The sequence below is a fragment of the Neoarius graeffei genome, chromosome 15, assembly GCF_027579695.1.
Source record: "Neoarius graeffei isolate fNeoGra1 chromosome 15, fNeoGra1.pri, whole genome shotgun sequence".
NCBI classification, from domain to species: Eukaryota; Metazoa; Chordata; class Actinopteri; order Siluriformes; family Ariidae; genus Neoarius; species Neoarius graeffei.
Window position 1 is genome coordinate 77,527,972 of NC_083583.1, and position 22,252 is coordinate 77,550,223.

Consider the following 22,252-nt stretch of genomic DNA (forward strand, 5'->3'; position numbering starts at 1 on the left):
GTAGAAATATTCAGAGAGTTTGTTCCAGTAACCTAATCAATATAAAATTAGATCATACTGACTGTACAGCTGCTGCCAGCACCTTTGATCTAAAGGTGGGGCTATTAAATATTAGATCTCTTACATCTAAAGCGCTAATGGTTAATGAACTCATTACTGATCAGGAGTTTAATGTACTGTGTTTAACAGAAACATGGATTAAGCCAAATGAATATATAGCATTAAATGAAGCGAGTCCTCCTGGATACAGTTATATACACCAGCCTCGTCTAACTGGCAGAGGAGGAGGCGTCGCGGTTATTTATAACGATTATCTAGGTGTAACACAAAAACCTGGTTATAAATTTAATACATTTGAAGTTCTTCATACTCATATAATGTATGTAGCCTCGAAAAATAAGTCTACCCAGTTAATTCCATTGCTTATTATTTACAGGCCCCCGGGGCCATATTCTGAGTTTCTTTCTGAATTTGCAGATTTGATCTCAGATTTGGTTATTTCCTTAGACAAAGCTTTAGTTGTCGGAGATTTTAATATTCACTTCGATAACCCAGAAGACCCTTTAAAAACAACGTTTGTGCCCATTTTAGATTCAGTCGGGATTAAGCAGAATGTCATAGGACCGACCCATAATGGTGGTCACACCCTCGATCTAATACTAACATTCGGGTTAAACGTAGACAATATAGTCATACTTCCACAGTCTGAAGTTATCTCAGATCATTGTCTCATCTCATTCAAACTATGTCTGAGTAATAATATATGCACCTCACCACGCTACTGTATTAAACGTACTTTCACGTCAACTACTGCACAGAGCTTTATAAATGATCTCCCAGAGCTGTCAACTTTGATTGGGTCACTGTCAGCCCCTGCAGAACTTGATCAGGCAACTGAATGCTTAGAGTCAACGCTCCACCATACTTTAGATAATGTAGCTCCTCTTAAAAGGAAAATGGTCAGAGACAAAAAAATGAGCACCCTGGTATAATGATGACACTCGCACATTAAAACAGACCACTCGAAAATTGGAACGTAAATGGCGTCAAACAAAATTGATAGTGTTCAAATTAGCGTGGAAGGAGAGCTTCCTGAAGTATAGAAAAGCTCTTAGTGCTGCGAGATCAACATATCTCTCCTCCATAATAGAAGATAACAAAAATAATCCTAGATTCCTATTTAATACTGTAGCAAAATTAACCAGGAATAAGTCCACTATAGACACATGCATACCTGCAGTATGGAGTAGCAACGACTTCATGAATTTTTTTAATGACAAAATTGAGAATATCCGACAAAAAATTCAAACTACTAATTTAAGGTTAGACAATGTAAGTGACCCTGTAGTTAACAATATAACTGTATCAGATCAGCAATTAGAATGTTTTACTCCCCTAAAAGAAACTGAATTACTTTCATTAATCTCGGCATCAAAAGCCTCAACTTGTGTACTAGATCCCTTACCTACACGTCTATTCAAACAGATAATACCTGAAGTAATTGAACCGCTTCTAAAAATAATAAATTCTTCTCTTATGATTGGCTATGTACCCAAATCCTTTAAACTAGCAGTTATCAAACCCCTGATTAAAAAACCTGACCTTGATCCCTGTCAGCTGTCCAATTATCGGCCAATATCAAACCTCCCCTTTATCTCCAAGATCCTTGAAAAAGCTGTGGCACAGCAGTTATGCTCATATTTACATAGGAATAACATCCATGAAATGTATCAGTCAGGATTTAGACCTCATCATAGCACAGAGACAGCTCTGGTTAAAGTAGTAAACGACCTACTGTTGGCGTCTGATCAGGACTGTGTCTCACTGCTTGTGTTGCTTGACCTTAGTGCAGCATTTGATACCATTGATCATTCCATTCTTCTGGATAGACTAGAAAATGTTGTGGGAGTTAAGGGAATGGCCCTCTCCTGGCTCAGCTCTTATTTAACTGATCGCTATCAGTATGTTGATGTAAATGGTGATTTTTCTAGACGTACTGAGGTAAAGTTTGGTGTTCCACAAGGTTCTGTCTTGGGTCCACTGCTTTTTTCTCTATATATGTTCCCTCTGGGTGATATTATTCACAAACATTGTATTAGTTTCCACTGTTATGCTGATGACACACAGTTGTATGTCTCTGCAAAACCTGATGAGAGACACCAGCTTAATAGAATTGAGGAATGTGTGAAGGACATTAGACACTGGATGCTTATTAACTTCCTTCTGCTTAACTCTGACAAGACTGAAGTACTTGTACTCGGACCACATGCAGCTAGAAGTAAGTTTTCTGATTCCACAGTGACTCTGGATGGCCTTTCTGTTTCTTCACGTGCAGCAGTAAAAGACCTCGGAGTGATTATTGACCCCAGTCTTTCATTCGAAACTCACATTGATAACATTACCTGGATAGCTTTCTTTCATCTCAGAAATATTGCAAAGATAAGAAATTTAATGTCCCTACATGACGCGGAAAAACTAGTTCATGCTTTCGTTACGTCCAGGTTGGATTATTGTAATGCCTTACTGTCTGGATGTTCCAATAAGTGCATAAACAAGCTCCAGTTAGTTCAAAATGCAGCAGCAAGAGTCCTTACTAGAACTAGAAAATATGACCACATCACCCCTGTCTTATCCACACTGCATTGGCTCCCAATCAAATTTCGTATTGATTATAAAATACTACTATTGACCTTTAAAGCACTGAATGTTCTCGCACCACAGTACCTGAGTGAACTTCTGGTCCTCTATGACCCGCCACGCCTACTTAGATCAAAAGGTGCAGGCTATCTGCTGGTACCTCGTATAGTGAAGGCTACATCAGGGGGCGGAGCCTTTTCTTACAAAGCCCCACAGTTATGGAACAGCCTTCCAAGTAGTGTTCGGGAATCAGACACAGTCTCAGTGTTTAAGTCTCGGCTGAAAACAGATCTGTTTAGTCAAGCCTTGTGTTAATGGTGTTTATGAGGTAAAGGTGTAGATCTAGAGGATCCTCAGACATAGAGTGTTTTGGTAAACTGGGATGTATGGATGCTGTCAGTCCCCACTCGCTTGCTCACTCGAGTTTGTTGACAGTGTAGTGGCTGCTGCTTTATGTCCCGGGGCCCCTCATGCCTGTGTTACCTTCTGGCTCTCCCCTTTTAGTTATGCTGTCATAGTTAGTTGCCGGAGTCCCTGCTTGTACTCAGTGCAATATGTATACTGTTCCTACTTATTCAGGTGACACTGGGCATACCTAACAACCTGTGTTTTCTCTCTCTTCTCTCCACCCCCCCCAAATCTGTCCCTCTGAGTTACATGTCAGTCCTGGGATCGAGATGCTGAACCTCTTCTGCTCCTCGGACCTGCCTGGTCCATCCTGGTGCCCTGTGTCTGGTTGGAGTCTCATCGCATCGCTCCTGTGGAGGACGGCCCCATGTGGACAGTTGGGGGTCGTGCCTGGAGGACGCTCTGGACTCTTACAGTGGTGTTTTTGTGGCTGGGGACTGCAGTTGACTTGCTGACTTAGGGACTGCGGTTGTCGTGAACGGTTTTGCACTCGGGTTTCTGTTGGTGGGGGGTTTATAGCATCAACGAAGCTGACTTTGCTAGGACTGTTAATGTTATAGTCATGTTGTCTGTTGTTGCCCGGATGGTGATGGGTTCCCTTTTGAGTCTGGTTCCTCTCGAGGTTTCTTCCTCATGTCGTCTGAGGGAGTTTTTCCTTGTCGCCGTCGCCACAGTCTTGCTCGTTGGGGATAGATTATGGATAAAATTAGCTCATGTTTTAAGTCGTTCAAATTCTGTAAAGCTGCTTTGCGACAATGTTTATTGTTAAAAGTGCGATACAAATAAACTTGACTTGACAAAGGCTTCTTGGCTTCTTCTTCTTTTCCTGTTGCCTGAACATCTAACTTTGGTAAAGTCTCCTTCACAACAATGTACTGTACGCACGTTTCAGTTAAATAAATTAAAACACTCATGAAACCTTTTCACAGCACACAGAAAACAGCATTTTGTTTGTTTCAGTCCACTATAACTACACTTCCCCATGAAATATACTTTTTTTTGCATTAATGCATGAAACTATTGAAAAACTTAGGCATGAAACAGCCATTCTTTTGTTCAACTACATTCACTAAACCCTGTGATGTGAACACGAAATGTTTGAATGCTGACACGAGGGCTAAACTGCACCTGAATCATGTACAGTGGTGCTTGAAAGTTTGTGAACCCTTTATAATTTTCTATATTTCTGCATAAATATGACCTAAAACATCATCAGATTTTCACACAAGTCCTAAAAGTAGATAAAGAGAACCCAGTTAAACAAATGAGACAAAAATATTATACTTGGTCATTTATTTATTGAGGAAAATGATCCAATATTACATATCTGTGAGTGGCAAAAGTATGTGAACCTCTAGGATTAGCAGTTAATTTGAAGGTGAAATTAGAGTCAGGTGTTTTCAATCAATGGGATGACAATCAGGTGTGAGTGGGCACCCTGTTTTATTTAAAGAACAGGGATCTATCAAAGTCTGATCTTCACAACACATGTTTGTGGAAGCGTATCATGGCACGAACAAAGGAGATTTCTGAGGACCTCAGAAAAAGCGTTGTTGATGCTCATCAGGCTGGAAAAAGTTACAAAACCATCTCTAAAGAGTTTGGACTCCACCAATCCACAGTCAGACAGATTGTGTGCAAATGGAGGAAATTTAAGACCATTGTTACCCTCCCCAGGAGTGGTCGACCAACAAAGATCACTCCAAGAGCAAGGCGTGTAATAGTCGGCGAGGTCACAAAGGACCCCAGGGTAACTTCTAAGCAACTGAAGGCCTCTCTCACATTGGCTAATGTTAATGTTCATGAGTCCACCATCAGGAGAACACTGAACAACAATGGTGTGCATGGCAGGGTTGCAAGGAGAAAGCCACTGCTCTCCAAAAAGAACATTGCTGCTCATCTTCAGTTTGCTAAAGATCACGTGGACAAGCCAGAAGGCTATTAGAAAAATGTTTTGTGGACTGATGAGACCAAAATAGAACTTTTTGGTTTTAATGAGAAGTGTTATGTTTGGAGAAAGGAAAACACTGCATTCCAGCATAAGAACCTTATCCCATCTGTGAAACATGGTGGTGGTAGTATCATGGTTTGGGCCTGTTTTGCTGCATCTGGGCCAGGACGGCTTGCTATCATTGATGGAACAATGAATTCTGAATTATACCAGTGAATTCTAAAGGAAAATGTCAGGACATCTGTCCATGAGCTGAGTCTCAAGAGAAGGTGGGTCATGCAGCAAGACAACGACCCGAAGCACACAAGTCGTTCTACCAAAGAATGGTTAAAGAAGAATAAAGTTAATGTTTTGGAATGGCCAAGTCAAAGTCCTGACCTTAATCCAATCGAAATGTTGTGGAAGGACCTGAAGCGAGCAGTTCATGTGAGGAAACCCACCAACATCCCAGAGTTGAAGCTGTTCTGTACGGAGGAATGGGCTAAAATTCCTCCAAGCCGGTGTGCAGGACTGATCAACAGTTACCGCAAACGTTTAGTTGCAGTTATTGCTGCACAAGGGGGTCACACCAGATACTGAAAGCAAAGGGTCACATACTTTTGCCACTCACAGATATGTAATATTGGATCATTTTCCTCAATAAATAAATGACCAAGTATAATATTTTTGTCTCATTTGTTTAACTGGGTTCTCTTTATCTACTTTTAGGACTTGTGTGAAAATCTGATGATGTTTTCGGTCATATTTATGCAGAAATATAGAAAATTCTAAAGGGTTCACAAACTTTCAAGCACCACTGTATAGTCTGAAGCACCATGGCATTAAAAATACCCACGTCACCTCAAGTTCTTTTTAACAGTGAGATATTCCTTTATTTTCTGCAAAACAGCAGTTCAAACAGTGAAGAACTCAGAAAAATCTGGAGCACTACCGTTGAAGACGAGGCATTACGGTAAAGACTAAGCACAAACATCCCACAAAATTACATTTTAATAATAAACCAGGTATCAATTAACCTGATATTTTGTCAAGAAGACGAGTAAAAAAAATGCATAGATTCATTTCATGGACTGCAGTGCACCTAAATTGTAAACACACCAGTGGTGGACTGGCAAACTATTCCGTGCCAACTGGGATGCGGCCCAAGTGTTGGTGAGTGTGAGGATATAAATAAAGTCAGACCGTTTCTTCAGTATTTCAGAAGGTTCATGACAATAAAACACGTTTGCGCTCAACAAAAGCCAAGTTTCCATCAAATTTAAAAGTGGAACACGACGAAAAATAAGAACGTGCTGGAAATGTTTGCTCAGTTTTCTGTAACAGCACGTTTCCATTAAAGAGCCATCAGTCCTCAATGGTTTTCCTTCGTCCAGTGTATGATCAGACTCCTGCACTCTCGCTCTGAGGAGCTGGTTATTTTCCTTGAACTGCACATCCAGAATCCACTTTTTATTCCGTTATAGTCACTTTTAAGATTGAACATTCCATGAAACACGTTAGTTCAGATTATTGTTTACGTTACTGCAGTTATAAACAGCCGGTTCCTTCATCAGGGCCCTCGGGGGCTTTTTCTTTTCTTTTCTTTTTCTCTCCTGAAGACCGAAGTCCTTATCCTGAAGACATGTCCATTTCAGAAAACTGAGTTACTGCTTTAAATGTACGGATCTACTTGTCATTAAAAAATAATAATGAATTACCACTGTAGTCTGTGCTCGCGTCCCCTCAGCCTCAGGCTTGTGCCTTTTATGTTTTCCAATCCAAATGTTCTCGTTACTCAACCTGCTCAGCCAGGCTAATAGATTTTTTAAGTCAGAAGAAGCTCCTGGTTGCTGAGTATAATTTGTAGAAATGGAGCACTGTGTCTATTTACTTTGTTTCCTGGAATACTGATGATGCTCAGGTCACTGACAAGTTACACAACTCTGTTCACCTTGATTTACGACTAACAGCCAGTCATCTGGTCTAATAATCAATCAGTGAGTCATGCTGTTATACTTGTTAATGCTGTAAATAATTATTGTGCGAGAACAGGAGGACGTTTGGATGAATATACGTTTCGTATTATATTCATAAGAACGCTGTTCACTTTTCAGTTCAAGATTTTATCCAAATTATCTGCACAGAGATGTTTACGCAGACTCTCGCCACCCAGTTATCAAATAAACCCCGTGACTGTGGGCGGAGACAGGAGCCACGTGCCTGTGGACCGAGGGGAGAAGTCTGTTTACCTGCCAGGAGCTGAACAAACACACTAAAGCTTTGGAGAAAGATTATCTGCATGACTGCACTTCACAACAGGTTTAAGGTGGAAAATGGAAACTCATCTCATCTCATTATCTGTAGCCGCTTTATCCTGTTCTATAGGGTCGCAGGCGAGCTGGATCCTATCCCAGCTGACTACGGGTGAAAGGCGGGGTTCACCCTGGACAAGTCGCCAGGTCATCACAGGGCTGACACATAGACACAGACAACCATTCACACTCACATTCACACCTACGCTCAATTTAGAGTCACCAGTTAACCTAACCTGCATGTCTTTGGACTGTGGGGGAAACCGGAGCACCCGGAGGAAACCCACGCGGACACGGGGAGAACATGCAAACTCCACACAGAAAGGCCCTCGCCGGCCACGGGGCTCGAACCCGGACCTTCTTGCTGTGAGGCGACAGCGCTAACCACTACACCACCGTGCCGCCCCAAATGGAAACTGGAAATGAAAATTATAGTAACTGCTTTTTTAAGGAAAATATACCACTGTCAGTTCTCCAGAAGGACAAAGCTGCTTCCATGTCCTCCACAAGACCGAAAACGAATAAAAAGCCGCAAGATACCGACTCCAAACTATTACAAAATCTACATAAGTGTGTGTGTGTGTGTGTGTGTGTGTGTGTGAGAGAGAGAGAGAGAGAGAGAGAGAGAGAGAGAGAGAGAGAGCGCCTAAACATGTGGCATTCTATTAAAGCCTTTGTTCAATTCACTATCCAAAAATTAATAATTAGAGAGAAGCAGAAGTCCTTTATTAGCGTTTATATGTACACAGGGAAGGACAAATTGTGCAGTCATTAGCTAGCTCACCTGGCATGTCACAGCTACCGTGTGTTGCCAGGATAAATGAGGCTGAAAACTAGGCTAAGGTCAAGTAACTCAATAAACCTTATGACGAGCTAATTACGGTTAATAGTACAGACTATGGAAATTAACCACATGGGGGGGTGTTAACTTTATACAGCTGCAGTCTTTATCCTCTCCTGATAACGTCGCTGATGGTGACGATCGTGTGTATAGTAATAAGAACATCTACAGTGGTGCTTGAAAGTTTGTGAACCCTTTAGAATTTTCTATATTTCTGCATAAATATGATCTAAAACATCATCAGATTTTCACACAAGTCCTAAAAGTAGATAAAGAGAACCCAGTTAAACAAACGAGACAAAAATATTATACTTGCTCATTTATTTATTGAGGAAAATGATCCAATATTACATATCTGTGAGTGGCAAAAGTATGTGAACCTTTGCTTTCAGTATCTGGTGTGACCCCCTTGTGCAGCAATAACTGCAACTAAACGTTTGCGGCAACTGTTGATCAGTCCTGCACACCGGCTTGGAGGAATTTTAGCCCGTTCCTCCGTACAGAACAGCTTCAACTCTGGGATGTTGGTGGGTTTCCTCACATGAACTGCTCGCTTCAGGTCCTTCCACAGCATTTCCATTGGATTAAGGTCAGGACTTTGACTTGGCCATTCCAAAACATTAACTTCATTCTTCTTTAACCATTCTTTGGTAGAACGACTTGTGTGCTTAGGGTCGTTGTCTTGCTGCATGACCCACCTTCTCTTGAGATTCAGTTCATGGACAGATGTCCTGACATTTTCCTTTAGAATTTGCTGGTATAATTCAGAATTCATTGTTCCATCAATGATGGCAAGCTGTCCTGGCCCAGATGCAGCAAAACAGGCCCCAACCATGATACTACCACCACCATGTTTCACAGATGGAATAAGGTTCTTATGCTGGAATGCAGTGTTTTCCTTTCTCCAAACATAACGCTTCTCATTTAAACCAAAAAGTTCTATTTCGGTCTCATCCATTCACAAAACATTTTTCCAATAGCCTTCTGGCTTGTCCACGTGATCTTTAGCAAACTGCAGATGAGCAGCAATGTTCTTTTTGGAGAGCAGTGGCTTTCTCCTTGCAACCCTGCCATGCACACCATTGTTGTTCAGTGTTCTCCTGATGCTGGACTCATGAACATTAACATTAGCCAATGTGAGAGAGGCCTTCAGTTGTTTAGAAGTTACCCTGGGATCCTTTGTGACGTCGCCGACTATTACACACCTTGCTCTTGGAGTGATCATTGTTGGTCGACCACTCCTGGGGAGGGTAACAATGGTCTTGAATTTCCTCCATTTGTACACAATCTGTCTGACTGTGGATTGGTGGAGTCCAAACTCTTTAGAGATGGTTTTGTAACCTTTTCCAGCCTGATGAGCATCAACAATGCTTTTTCTGAGGTCCTCAGAAATCTCCTTTGTTCGTGCCATGATACACTTCCACAAACATGTGTTGTGAAGATCAGACTTTGATAGATCCCTGTTCTTTAAATAAAACAGGGTGCCCACTCACACCTGATTGTCATCCCATTGATTGAAAACACCTGACTCTAATTTCACCTTCAAATTAATCCTAGTGGTTCACATACTTTTGCCACTCACAGATATGTAATATTGGATCATTTTCCTCAATAAATAAATGACCAAGTATAATATTTTTGTCTCATTTGTTTAACTGTGTTCTCTTTATCTACTTTTAGGACTTGTGTGAAAATCTGATGATGTTTTCGGTCATATTTATGCAGAAATATAGAAAATTCTAAAGGGTTCACAAACTTTCAAGCACCGCTGTATAGTCATGTATGTGTCAGTGTTGGCCTGATGGGGACATTCAGCTTTTTACAAAAACTGCAAAAACTAAAAGAGCCTTTTTTTCCCCCATTTACTGAGGTTAAAGTGCATATCACGAGTAAATTCAGGAGCGAGATCAGTGTAATTCTCCTATTTTATATTAAACTTGGGTCAAATATCGGTCACATTTTGCACAATTTGTTTACCTTGCGCAATACCAGAAAAATTCAGTTGTAATCAAGCCATTTGAGGCAAATTGAAAAAACTTGGCGTTTGGATTTCCCGGGAAACATTGATTTTCGTGACATCGCGTGCGGGACGCCTCCTTCTGAATCCGACATCAGCGCTGGTTTGTTTATGAGAAAACGACCTGGTGCTTTTCTGCAAATTTCTTCAACGTTATCGCGTAATTATTAAAATGGTTAACAGATGTATCGTAGGAGGGTGTAGCAACACCAATTTTGATGGGATTAGTACTCATCGTTTCCCAAAAGACCGGACAATGAGAGAGAAATGGGAGCGCTTGGTCTACACAGGCTGTGCACTGAAACCGTACAAAGCTCTCTCAGCCTGCTGGCGCTTCCGCAGGTGACGTCACGAATCTGGCTCCAGACTCCCTTGGGATTTTTCCAGACGCGTTTTGTTATTTTATTTTTTTCTGCTGTAGACAGATGGCCTTGTGCAAAATTACCCTTCTGGATGAGTGTGTAAACGGACAGACTTTCATAGAAAAAAAAACACTAAATTGGTCCAGAATATGCCCTTTAAGGTTAGAGTTATGTTTAGGTTTAGCAGAGTACAGATTAGCATTAATAATTACTAATTAGCACTCCAAGCCAAGTGTGTGCGCTACATAAAATACAAGTCACACATCCTTTAGTATCAGATTTTCTCATCTGTGGGATGCGTGGGACGGCACAGATCCTGCACACGGATCTAGGACATGTTTTAAAATCACACCTAGCTGTGTTTTACATAACCTGCTAAGAAAAACCTGGCAGAGTTTGCTTGGACACTAAGCGTTGGACAGTATTCAGAGCTCAGCATTATGGAACAAAAATGGATCACTTTTTCCATTTTTTAAAAAACGACTTTCAATCCTACACCACAAGGAACTGACTTCCCTTAATGACCACGTTCTGGACAGAGAAAGAAACAGCCAGCAGGTTCACGACAGATTCACTTCCCAAATTAATCTGCACGTCATCATGTTTACATTTTTCCAGATTGAACATGCAGCAAGATCAGACCTGCGCATCTGCTCTTCCTGAAAAAGAGACGCTTCTGTCTGTAATGTTTTGGACTCGTTTGTACGGGATTGTCTTCTCTGAGGAGGACCAGAGGACCCGAACATCAGGCCATTGCCTTCTCCAATAGAACACGTTCTTTTACCTTGTGATCATCTGAGCACGCCTGTTCCAAATTCATCCTTACAGTCACACAAAAATATCCCCTTCTATCAATTCTCAGTTGATATGAACGCAAATGCACTCCCGCGGCCCCTCGGGGAGAACGTCCACAGCTTCCATTAAACCCATTCAATATCCCAACCACAGCCAGGCCATTAATGCGTCTGTGTGAAAGCTTTAGTGTGTCCGTATGATAGCATCGTTTCCGTTTCCCAGCAGTGTGTGTGTGTGTGTGTGTGTGTATCAGCATGCCTGATGCTCACAATTAGCAGACTGTGTGTGATTCACTGCACTTGCAGAAATGCACATGCAACACGACTGCAAATAAAATCTGCATTCAAGACGAGACGTTGCTGAAACAGAAATGGACGCTGCTGATAAATGCTGAGGGATCAGAAGACATTAGTATGCGCTCCGCTGCCCCCCTTCTCTCTCTCTCTCTCTCTCTCTCTCTCTCACGCAACAGAATGACCAATGAGAAGAGCTGGATGTTGCACCCAGGCTGGAATGCGTGTAAACAGCCCATGACACTTGTGATTATCCATGCTGATCTGTCCTGATCCATGCTGAGGACGCCCGTAACAACAAGTCTCTCACCTGTTTTAGGACGGTGTCTTCCCGAGACCGTCGTCTTCTTCTTCGCTTCTGTTCTCTCTCCCATCCTCCGCAGATCGCCACCCAGACGCCTCTACCCGCAAAGAAACGGTGGGAGAAAAGGACGAAAAGAATAAACCTGTCCCTGTCTGCTGGATGTCCTGACACTCATAAATAAGAAGAAGAAGAAGAAAGAAGGAAGGACGTCAATATGGCCAGTTAGGACAAAGATTTGCTTTGTGTCCTTGTTATTATATGAATACCCATACAATAAAGGCACGCAGCCTCCCTTACGTCCTCTACAACTTCACCTGCTTAGAAAATCAGTCCAGAAACAAAGCAAGTCATCGTTTGGGTCCTGAAACAGTCCAATTAATGAGCGAAGGACCAAAGGTCCGAGTTAAACCTGAACACTTCCTGTCCACTAAAGAACAGATTAGAAATCCTGTCCCTGCTCCAGTGTCCCCATGAAAACAGGCTGAACCCAGAAATCAGGGAAGATCCAGTCTCTTGCTCTTCCCCAGTGTCCCCTGATCCGGGTGAGGGAGAGCTCCAGGAGCAGCTCCAGCTCACTCAGGCTTCCTCCTGATGTCCAGAGATCTGTCTTTACACGTCGTGGGTATGAGCAGTGCCAGGATCTCTCTGCTCTGAGACGGCAGGTGAGTTGCGACTAATCCCCAGGCAGGGTGGGACTGGAACCCCTTCTCCTCCTCTTTCTGCTCCTCCCTCCAGGTTAATGAGAAGCGAGTGGAGCAGCTCAGCCCAGCTCTCCTGCTCTCAGCACACGGACTGATGTCTTCCTTTTCCTCTGCGATCTGCTTCCTCCCGGGCGCTGCTGGGACTCGACTCTCCCCCCTCCTCCTCCTCCTCCTCTCTCTCTCTGTCTCTCTCTCTCCAACCCTGCAGCACGCTCCAGCTCCACTGCGCCCTCAGCGCACTTTGCGTAACTCAGCTACAAATCTTACAGCATGGGAGCGTCTCACACACACACACACACACACACACACACACACACACACACAATCCGATGTGCTTGGAGTCGTATCCCCTCCATCAGGGTTGCCAGATCATTCCAAATTATGATTCTGCTATCCAAGTATCCACAAACTTTTGGCCTTCATCTCATCTCATCTCATTATCTCTAGCCGCTTTATCCTGTTCTACAGGGTCACAGGCAAGCTGGAGCCTATCCCAGCTGACTACGGGTGAAAGGCGGGGTTCACCCTGGACAAGTCGCCAGGTCATCACAGGGCTGACACATAGACACAGACAACCATTCACACTCACATTCACACCTACGCTCAATTTAGAGTCACCAGTTAACCTAACCTGCATGTCTTTGGACTGTGGGGGAAACCGGAGCACCCGGAGGAAACCCACACGGACACGGGGAGAACATGCAAACTCCACACAGAAAGGCCCTCGCCGGCCATGGGGCTCGAACCCGGACCTTCTTGCTGTGAGGCGACAGCGCTAACCACTACACCACCGTGCCGCCCATGAATAAAGAATCATCACACCTTTATATTTTAATCATTTTTTTTACAAGAATGTGTTTTCTTCTTCTTTGGCATGAGGAGTGTCTTTAATGAGATGATTGTGAGTTTGTTTCCTATAATTCTGTTGTTTTGCCTGAAGGATGGGATTATACCGTATGTTGTGTACATAATAAAATATATTTATGAAAGAAATGTGAAGGAAATAATAGTCCAGCTGAGCTGTGTGTTTGATTTAGCTGTGTTTGAAGAGGGTTTTTTATTATTATTATTATTATTTATTTTTATATTAGTAAAACCATATTAGAAGTTTCTGAGTTCCAGTGCAAACTAAGAACCGCAGACTGACGGCTCTGTACACACTAAACACATTTCTTTTTCTTTTCTTTTACAGGACTGTAGCATTCCAACATTTTTTAATGGAAAAAAACCCTCCCACTGCACATGAGAAACACCGAACGCCATGCTGCAGGAGATGTGATCATCTCCCATCTCCCACACTTCCCCTTACATCAATCACATTGTCCTCCAGTTCTGTTTTACTTCCTTTAGTGCTCGGTATGATGGGATGAGATTGAATCTCTTGGAGGTTCTTTGCTTTATAAGCAGACACTCACCAGCCACTTTATTAGGCACAGCCCTACATCCCCCCGGAGTTCTGTAATCAGCCGATCCCTCCACAGCAGCACGATGCATCAAACCACACAGATACAAATCAAGAGCTTCAGTTAATGTTCACAATGTTCACACATCAGAACGGGAAACATGGTGATCTCACGGTGAAGTGTGACTTTCTTTCTTTCACTGTGGTATGGGTGTTGGTTCGAGCCAGATGGACTTGTTTGAGTACAAGGTGTGTCAGAAAAGAAACAGGACTGGGGTCACAAAAAATGTATGTCAAATCCAAACTACAAACTACAAGTTTTCACCTTCAAAATAATCCACCTCAAGTCTAATACACTTTCCCATCCTTCTCCGCCATGCCTCCATGCACTCGTGGAAGGATTGTCCCAGGAATCTCTGCAGATCCGTTGTCACAGCCCTCTTGATGGCTTCCACATCCGGAAAACGGGTCACCTTGATGACCCCATAAGCTTGGGGAAAAGGAAAAAAAAATCACACGGAGCCAGGTCGGGTGAGTAGGGAGGTTGCTCCAGCACGGCGATGTTCTTCTCGGCAAGAAACTGCTGGATGCTCAGGGCATCGTGAGCCGGTTCGTTGTCGTGGTGAAGCAGCCACGAGTTATCCTGCCACAACTCTCGCCTCTTCTTGAACAAAGCAAATGCTGCAGGATCTCTCTGTAGACATGCTGGTTGATCATCTGGTCCTGTGGCAAAAACTCTATGTGGATGGTGCCCCTCACATCGAAGAACACAATCAACATGAGTTTGACTTTGAACTTTGACTGTCTTGCTTTCTTTGGCCTCGGCAACTCCAGACTCTTCCACTGAAGGCTCTGGCGCTTGGTCTCCGGGTCGTACTCAAAGTCCAGCAAGTCTGGTTCGGTTTCAAGATGCTCGAGGATGTCCTGACACACCGGCATGTGCCACTCCTTCTGGTCATCGTTCAGCAGCTTCAGCACCATCTTCATGCAGATCTTCTGCATGCCCCAATCTTCGGTGATAATCTTCCAGACACTGTCTTGGTTCATGCCCAGCTCACTTGCGATTAGTCAAACAGTCAGCTGATGATCGCCACGCACCACCTGCCTCACGCACTCAACGTTGGCCTCGTTGAAGCCCTTCCGCTCCTGGGGTCGTCTTCCATGTCCTCACATCCCTCTGTGAACCTCTTGTGCCACTGACATCATCTCATCTCTGAACACTTGTTGCAGTAGTCTGAGTGCTTCTGACGGAGTTTTTCCCAGTCAGACCAGAAACATCACCACACGGTGAAGTATTACTTCACAACCCGTTAATCCCTACCCCACTCACAGCTCACACAGCACACTCAGTCCTGTTACTTTTCTGACACACCTCATATTTCAGAAACTGCTGATCTCCTGGGGTTTTCACACATGACAGTCTCTAGAGTTTACACAGAACGGTGCGGAAAACAAAAAAACAAGCACTGAGTGAGTGAGTGAGAGTTCCGTGGCTGGAAACAAACATCGGGGGAAATTGAACGAGGAAGATTGGTTTGAGCTTTTTTGCCAGGAAAGATAAAGTAACTCATATAATCACAACCGTGGTGAGCAGAAAAGCATCTCAACATGCAACAGGAGAAAGAAGAACACAGTGGGTTCCACTCCTGCAGCCAAGAACAGGTTCCTATTAAATCCCATATTAGTGGCCGGTGAGTGTATCTACATGCGAGCTACTCATGTATTATGTTTCTGAGTTTTGTAAAGGTATCAGAGTGTGTAAGACCAGAAGACTCGTAATATTTAATTTGATCTCGTGTGATTTTTCAGTTAAAGTGGAGGTACATCACCAGCGTGATGGAAACTTGATTCATTTTAATTTCACAGTAAATTCTCTGCACTTGTCGTAGCGACACAACACACCAGACTAACTGCTGGAAAACAAAAACATGTTCACTGTGACGCATTAAACACCACAACAATGACAAATCCATGATTAGACGCTTTAATGAGTCAATTATACCTGTCATAATACCAGGGGCATAGCTAGGATTTTTCAGGGGGGGGGGGGGGGTGTCACACACTGACTGGCATCCTGAGTACGTACCCGCAGGTTTGTACATGAAAAAATACATTGAATAAATTTGAGAAAATAACGCAGTCTTTGCGTCATTCTTTCATCTCATGTTGCGAGCTGTTGAGATGTCGGACAATGATTCGGCCAAATCAGCTTTATCCGGCGGCGTAGGGATAGCGGCTCGACGTCTTACCCGAGTCAACTGATGCAGATCTCTCTATTCTTGTTGTCTTACTGCTCATCGGCCAAAATGTTTCTAAGTAAAAGGCGTCGTGGATGACGAATGGCAAAGATGTCAGTGTCGATCGCTCTGCCATAGTGTATTCTTCCACGTTTTCTTGATGTTGTGTTCTAGAAATGCCACGTTAAAACTTAACTTCGAAGCCACAAAATATTTAATAAATTGCTTCACGTCGAAAGAAGGAGGAAAGTTTCGCTTGTTTTGACACGGCGAATTATTAACACGAGGAAATACCCATAATTTGCAACTAAAAAGGCCGCAGCTACACTGGCAGCTTGGCCATGCTTTCTAGTGCGATCGTGTTGCGCTTGCGCAGAACTGGGTTTTTGCACCTGAACCACAGGAAGTCCATACAAGGTTATAGAAACCCTCATGAGGCTGCGGCGACAATCTAGTTAAAAAAAAAAAAGTTAGAAAAATGACAGTGGCCGCTTTTCTAATCTTCTTATGCGGGTATTGAAAAAATGTATCGTCCGACAAGGTGGGGGAGGGGTCACAGGCACCCCAGGACCCCCCCAGCTACGCCCCTGAATACAGTTTAAAATAATGATATGCACCCACTCGGCCAGGCCATACATGTCAACCTATACGGATTGTCTGGAAATTATACGGATTTTAGCTCATTTCAAGGGCGTACGGGCGTATAAACAAAGCCTTACGGATTTTCAGACCTAAATTTATTTTGTGTATCTTACTTGAACATCGTCAGCTGATCGTCGCAAAAACATCCAAAAGCTCTATTTATAGACAAAGAACAGCGTGTATGCAGGGGCAGATAACCCAGACTATGTGAAACCGGGTGTTTATTCCTCAAGCCTCGTGCAGTATCGTGACTGCAAGACTTCGCTCGTTCCGGTCATGAGCACGATCTGCATTTAAACGTGCCAAACGGTCATTGTTCAAACGATTTTCTCATTGTTTACACCAGAGAGATTTTAAATAGCGGCTGCTGAGTGAAAGAATGGGAACACCGAGAAAGAAAATGGGATACGGCGGGCGGTATCTTCCTGAATGGAAGGAGACGTTTAATGGTGTCATTGCTCAGGCGAAAAATGAGGAGTACGCGCACTACACAGTTTGTGTGCGAGATATAAAAGTTGCGGCGTCTGGAGTTTACGACATGAGGTCCAAACTACATCAGTGAAATTTGCACCAGAAACAGAATCAGCCGCAAATGACGATGTTTGCAAAGCCTAAGACCGATGATCAACCAACAAGTGTAATAAGAGCAGAAGTTACGATCTGTAATTTTATTGCTCAGCATGATTTGCCGCTAGCCGTTGTGGACCACCTGACAGAACTGTTGCCGCAAATTTGCACGGACAGTACGATTGCGAAATCTATCAGCTGTAGGCGCACAAAACAACGCAAATAATCAAAAAGCGCTTGGCCCCCGAAGCTACACTACTGATCATCCAGCACTGCCGGGCGTCGCCATTTTCCTTGATGATCGACGAATCCAATGACAAAAAGACGGACAAGCGACTGGCCGTTTTGGTGCGGATCTTCGACATAAACAGAGGGGCGAAGTCAAGAATCATAGGCATGCCCGTGTGCAATATCGGCACGGGCGAGGCGATTTTCGACATGCTGGACGAAGTTCTCAGGCAAGTTACACTACCGTTCAAAAGTTTGGGGTCACTTTGAAATGTCCTTATTTTTGAAAGAAAAGCACTGTTCTTTTCAATGAAGATCACTTTAAACTAATCAGAAATACACTCTATACATTGCTAATGTGGTAAATGACTATTCTAGCTGCAAATGTCTGGTTTTTGGTGCAATATCTCCACAGGTGTATGGACCCTTTTCACGTGACGTCACGACAAACGCAGCTGCCATTTTGGACATGTACTACCAGTAGTTTACCACAGCCAACATTGAGGAACGGCAGCAAAGAAAGTGTTTATTTTCAGCAAGACTTCCATCATGCCACTATATTGTTGTGCACCTGGATGTAGTAACCATCAACAAACAAGGCAAGGGTTATCATTTTATCGGATCCCGGTAGATGCTGACCGACGGAGAAGATGGATAGCGGCATACCAACGCTTGTGTAGTGACCACTTTGTTGGAGGTAAGACGAATAAAATTAGCCAGAAAAGGCATTACATTGCTGTTAACATTCCATTCTGGTTTACTGTAATTATGATCTGGCAGCTATTTACACCGGATCCAGTGTAAATAGCTGCCGGAGCCGACGTCCGAGGTTCCGGAGCGCACTAGCTCGCGGCCGGCTGGAGCGCGCTCCGGCAAGCTCGGACGTTGGCTCCGGCAGCTATTTACGCTGGATCCGGTGTAAATAGCTGCCAGATCATAATTACAGTAAACTAGTAAATACAGTTTTCTGCATCTCGCTCCTTTTTCTTTTATGTTTGTCGCCTTCCTCGCATTCAAACCGATTTGAGCCGAAGTCCACTACATGTCCAAAATGGCGGTCGCGTTTACGAAGGTCATGTGACTGAAAAGGGTGTATAGAGGCCCATTTCCAGCAACTCTCGCTCCAGTGTTCTAATGGTACAATGTGTTTGCTCATTGCCTCAGAAGGCTAATGGATGATTAGAAAACCCTTGTACAATCATGTTAGCACAGCTGAAAACAGTTGAGCTCTTTAGAGAAGCTATAAAACTGACCTTCCTTTGAGCAGATTGAGTTTCTGGAGCATCACATTTGTGGGGTCGATTAAATGCTCAAAATGGCCAGAAAAATGTCTCGACTATATTTTCTATTCATTTTACAACTTATGGTGGGAAATAAAAGTGTGACTTTTCATGGAAAACACAGAATTGTCTGGGTGACCCCAAACTTTTGAACAGTGGTGTAAACCAGCCACCGCCCAACCCTGCCATGAGTGAAATCTCCCGACATGGCAACCACATTCCCATCCCTGCACGCGCTTGGTTGCCGGTGCGCTGTTTGCGTAAATCCCCGCGTCACTGAGCTTCGGGAATAGCGCGGGCCGGAAACGGCCCCCTGCTGGACACCGAGTGCACTGCTGCTCGCGGAAAGCTCACTGTTTCCCCCTCCGTGTAGTGCACTAAATATCACACACACAGCAACACAGCCGTTTAGGACTGAACCGGGCCCTGTTGCGTCACTTCCGGTTTCTCCAGTTCTGTTTCCGCTCCCAGACCCTGAGCAGCAGTGAGCTGGGCTGTGTGCTGCTGATCTGATCCTCCAGGCTGGGAGGAAGGCCTCTGTGAGCTTTAAGCACAATATATTTTCAACTTTCAACACAAGTAGCACCAATATCAGATAAATACCTTCAATAAAATAACAGACAGAACAAGAGCATGACAATTAATCTTACAAACATGAAGAAGAAACCTTTATTCATCACATGCACACTTCAAGCACAGTGACATTCATCCCATCTGAAGCAGCGAACACACACCCAGAGCAGTCAGGGGTTCGGTACCTCGCGCAAGGGCATCTCAGCCCACACAGAAAGGCCCTCGCCGGCCGCTGGGTTCGAACCCGGAACCTTCTTGCTGTGAGGTGACAGCGCTAACCACTACACCACCGTGCCGCCCAGATCAAAATATAAGTGTTTTCACAGCTTTCTTGTTTGGTGAAGCAGAAATCGTTGGCCGTTGCTGTTCCAGGCCCTTAAAAATGTAAAGAATTGAGATTTTTCTATCTCATCTCATTATCTGTAGCCGCTTTATCCTGTTCTACAGGGTCGCAGGCGAGCTGGATCCTATCCCAGCTGACTACGGGCGAAAGGCGGGGTACACCCTGGACAAGTCGCCAGGTCATCACAGGGCTGACACATAGACACAGACAACCATTCACACTCACATTCACACCTACGCTCAATTTAGAGTCACCAGTTAACCTAACCTGCATGTCTTTGGACTGTGGGGGAAACCGGAGCACCCGGAGGAAACCCACGCGGACACGGGGAGAACATGCAAACTCCGCACAGAAAGGCCCTCGCTGGCCACGGGGCTCGAACCCGGACCTTCTTGCTGTGAGGCGACAGCGCTAACCACTACACCACCATGCCGCCTGAGATTTTTCTGAATGTAGAATTTGGTTCAAAGTAAAAATTCAAGTGCATTTTCATATTTATAAATCATACTGACCAAATATAACATTTCTATAGTAAAGAGAAAAATCTGAGAGAATCTTTTTATCGACAAATTAACAGTGATTCGCTGAAGGTGCAGTGAATGTCGGTGAATAATAACTCGGACGAGGTCGAGGTTTTTATTCACCGATCTTCACTGAGCCTGAGGTGGATCACTGTTTTAGAATAAATACACTGGTGATTATTTTTTAAAAATCATATTGAAAATAATTTCTTTCAAACTTCAAAAGCAGCATAAAATGTAATAAAGGCGCGGCGCAGACTTGTGTCACTTCTCTATGCCGAGTCACATAAAATCCTTTGTTTTGAAATCGATAAAATAAATTACAATTCCACCTTACCTTAGAATAGTTTTAGACCAAACTTCACAGTATCTTTAGGAACAGCATTTTCTTTCATCATTTGTAATTCTTCCTCACTTACAGTGACAAAGCGATTGGCTGCCAAGTCGCTCGAGATTATCGGTGAGAAATAGTCTGAATTTCTCGACCAATCAGCACACTTGATTTTCAATAATCACCTGTGGATTTATGCTGAAAAATTATTAACCACTTTCCACAGGGTATCTGTAAAATTACAAGACCAAAGTAAATATTAGCGGGTTTCAGGACCTGATGGCATTTCAGGTAGGGTCCTGAGAGCCTGTGCAGACCAGCTTGCACCAGTGTTCACAGGGATCTTCAACCTCTCCCTGGCTCAGGCAGTGATTCCCAGGTGCTTCAAACAGTCAATTAACTATTGTTCTGCATTCAACACAATAATCCCCTCAAATCTCTTCACAAAGTTGAAGGATCTGGGACTCAACCCATGTGTCAGTGGATCCTCAACTTCCTTTTGGATAGCCCACAGGTGGGGAAACATGTCTCCCCCAATCACCCTCGGCACTGGAGCCCCCCAGGGATGTGTTCTGAGCCCCCTGCTGTACTCTCTGTACACTTACAACTGTGTAGCCTCATCAGACTCCACCACCATCATCAAGTTTGCTGATGACACTGTTGTGGTAGGCCTGACCTCCGATAACAATGAGAAGGCCTATCTGGAAGAGGTTAAAAAACTGGAGCTCTGGTGCCAGGGCAACGACCTCCTCCTAAATGTCAGCAAGACAAAGGAGCTGATCGTGGACTCCTGCACAAAGCAGGGGAGGAACTACAAGCCCTCAACATCAACGGGACCCCAGTGGAAAGAGTGGACAGCTTTCGGTGCCTGGGCGTTCACGTCACACAAGACCTGTCATGGTCCTGCCACATCACTGCCTTGGTTAAGAAGGCCCACCAGTGTCTTTTCCATCTAAGATGTCTCAGAAAGTTCCATCTTTTGCCAAGGATGCTGAGGAACTTTTACTCCTGCACCATCGAGAACATCCTGACAGGAAATATCTCCACTTGGTTTGGGAACAGCACCAAGCAGGACAGATGGGCTCTCCAGAGAGTGGCGCAATCAGCCGAGCACATCGTCCTGACCTGGAATCTATAGGGAGGGAAAGTAATCTCATCGCCCCCTACTGGATGTGTTCCAACCTCTATGGCAAAATGAATGGGAATATCTTTTCAAAAAATTACATTTCGGGTTACACTTCAAAGTTAAGACAATGGCTTCCATATGTTGTGCATGTCGGGCAGCTCTATCGATCCTGGTGATCATACTTTATTTTTTCCACCGATTTGAATTGTTTTGAATGTTTTTTAATAAGCCGATCAAAGACTACACGGACCCGACGTCGCGTGTGTGATGTCACCGCAAGTCTAGCGCCTTTCCAAATCTGTAGCAGGTAGCGGCGGCGAGTAGCCTACATCAACATGCCGATTTGTATCGCGTGGTTGGCGGAGTATTTCTGTACCAATAAGAAATGCATCTCTCATGGGG

The 22,252-nt window shown here is 43.9% G+C and overlaps 1 protein-coding gene across 2 annotated transcripts in view; it reads right to left on the minus strand.

Annotated features, from left to right (window-relative positions):
• The window catches only part of dagla (diacylglycerol lipase, alpha), a 79,775-nt gene extending 66,965 nt beyond the window's left edge, over window positions 1–12,810 (minus strand). Inside the window, exons 1-2 of one of the 2 annotated variants that reach the window (XM_060941887.1) lie at window positions 12,197–12,810; window positions 11,906–12,063 (exon numbers count right to left, since the gene is read on the minus strand). The gene's annotated coding sequence lies outside the window, so the exon portion shown is untranslated. Of the gene's footprint in view, window positions 1–11,905 lie in introns of both variants that reach the window. The other variant, XM_060941886.1, reaches the window with a different exon arrangement.
• Between the last annotated feature and the right edge of the window lie 9,442 nt (window positions 12,811–22,252).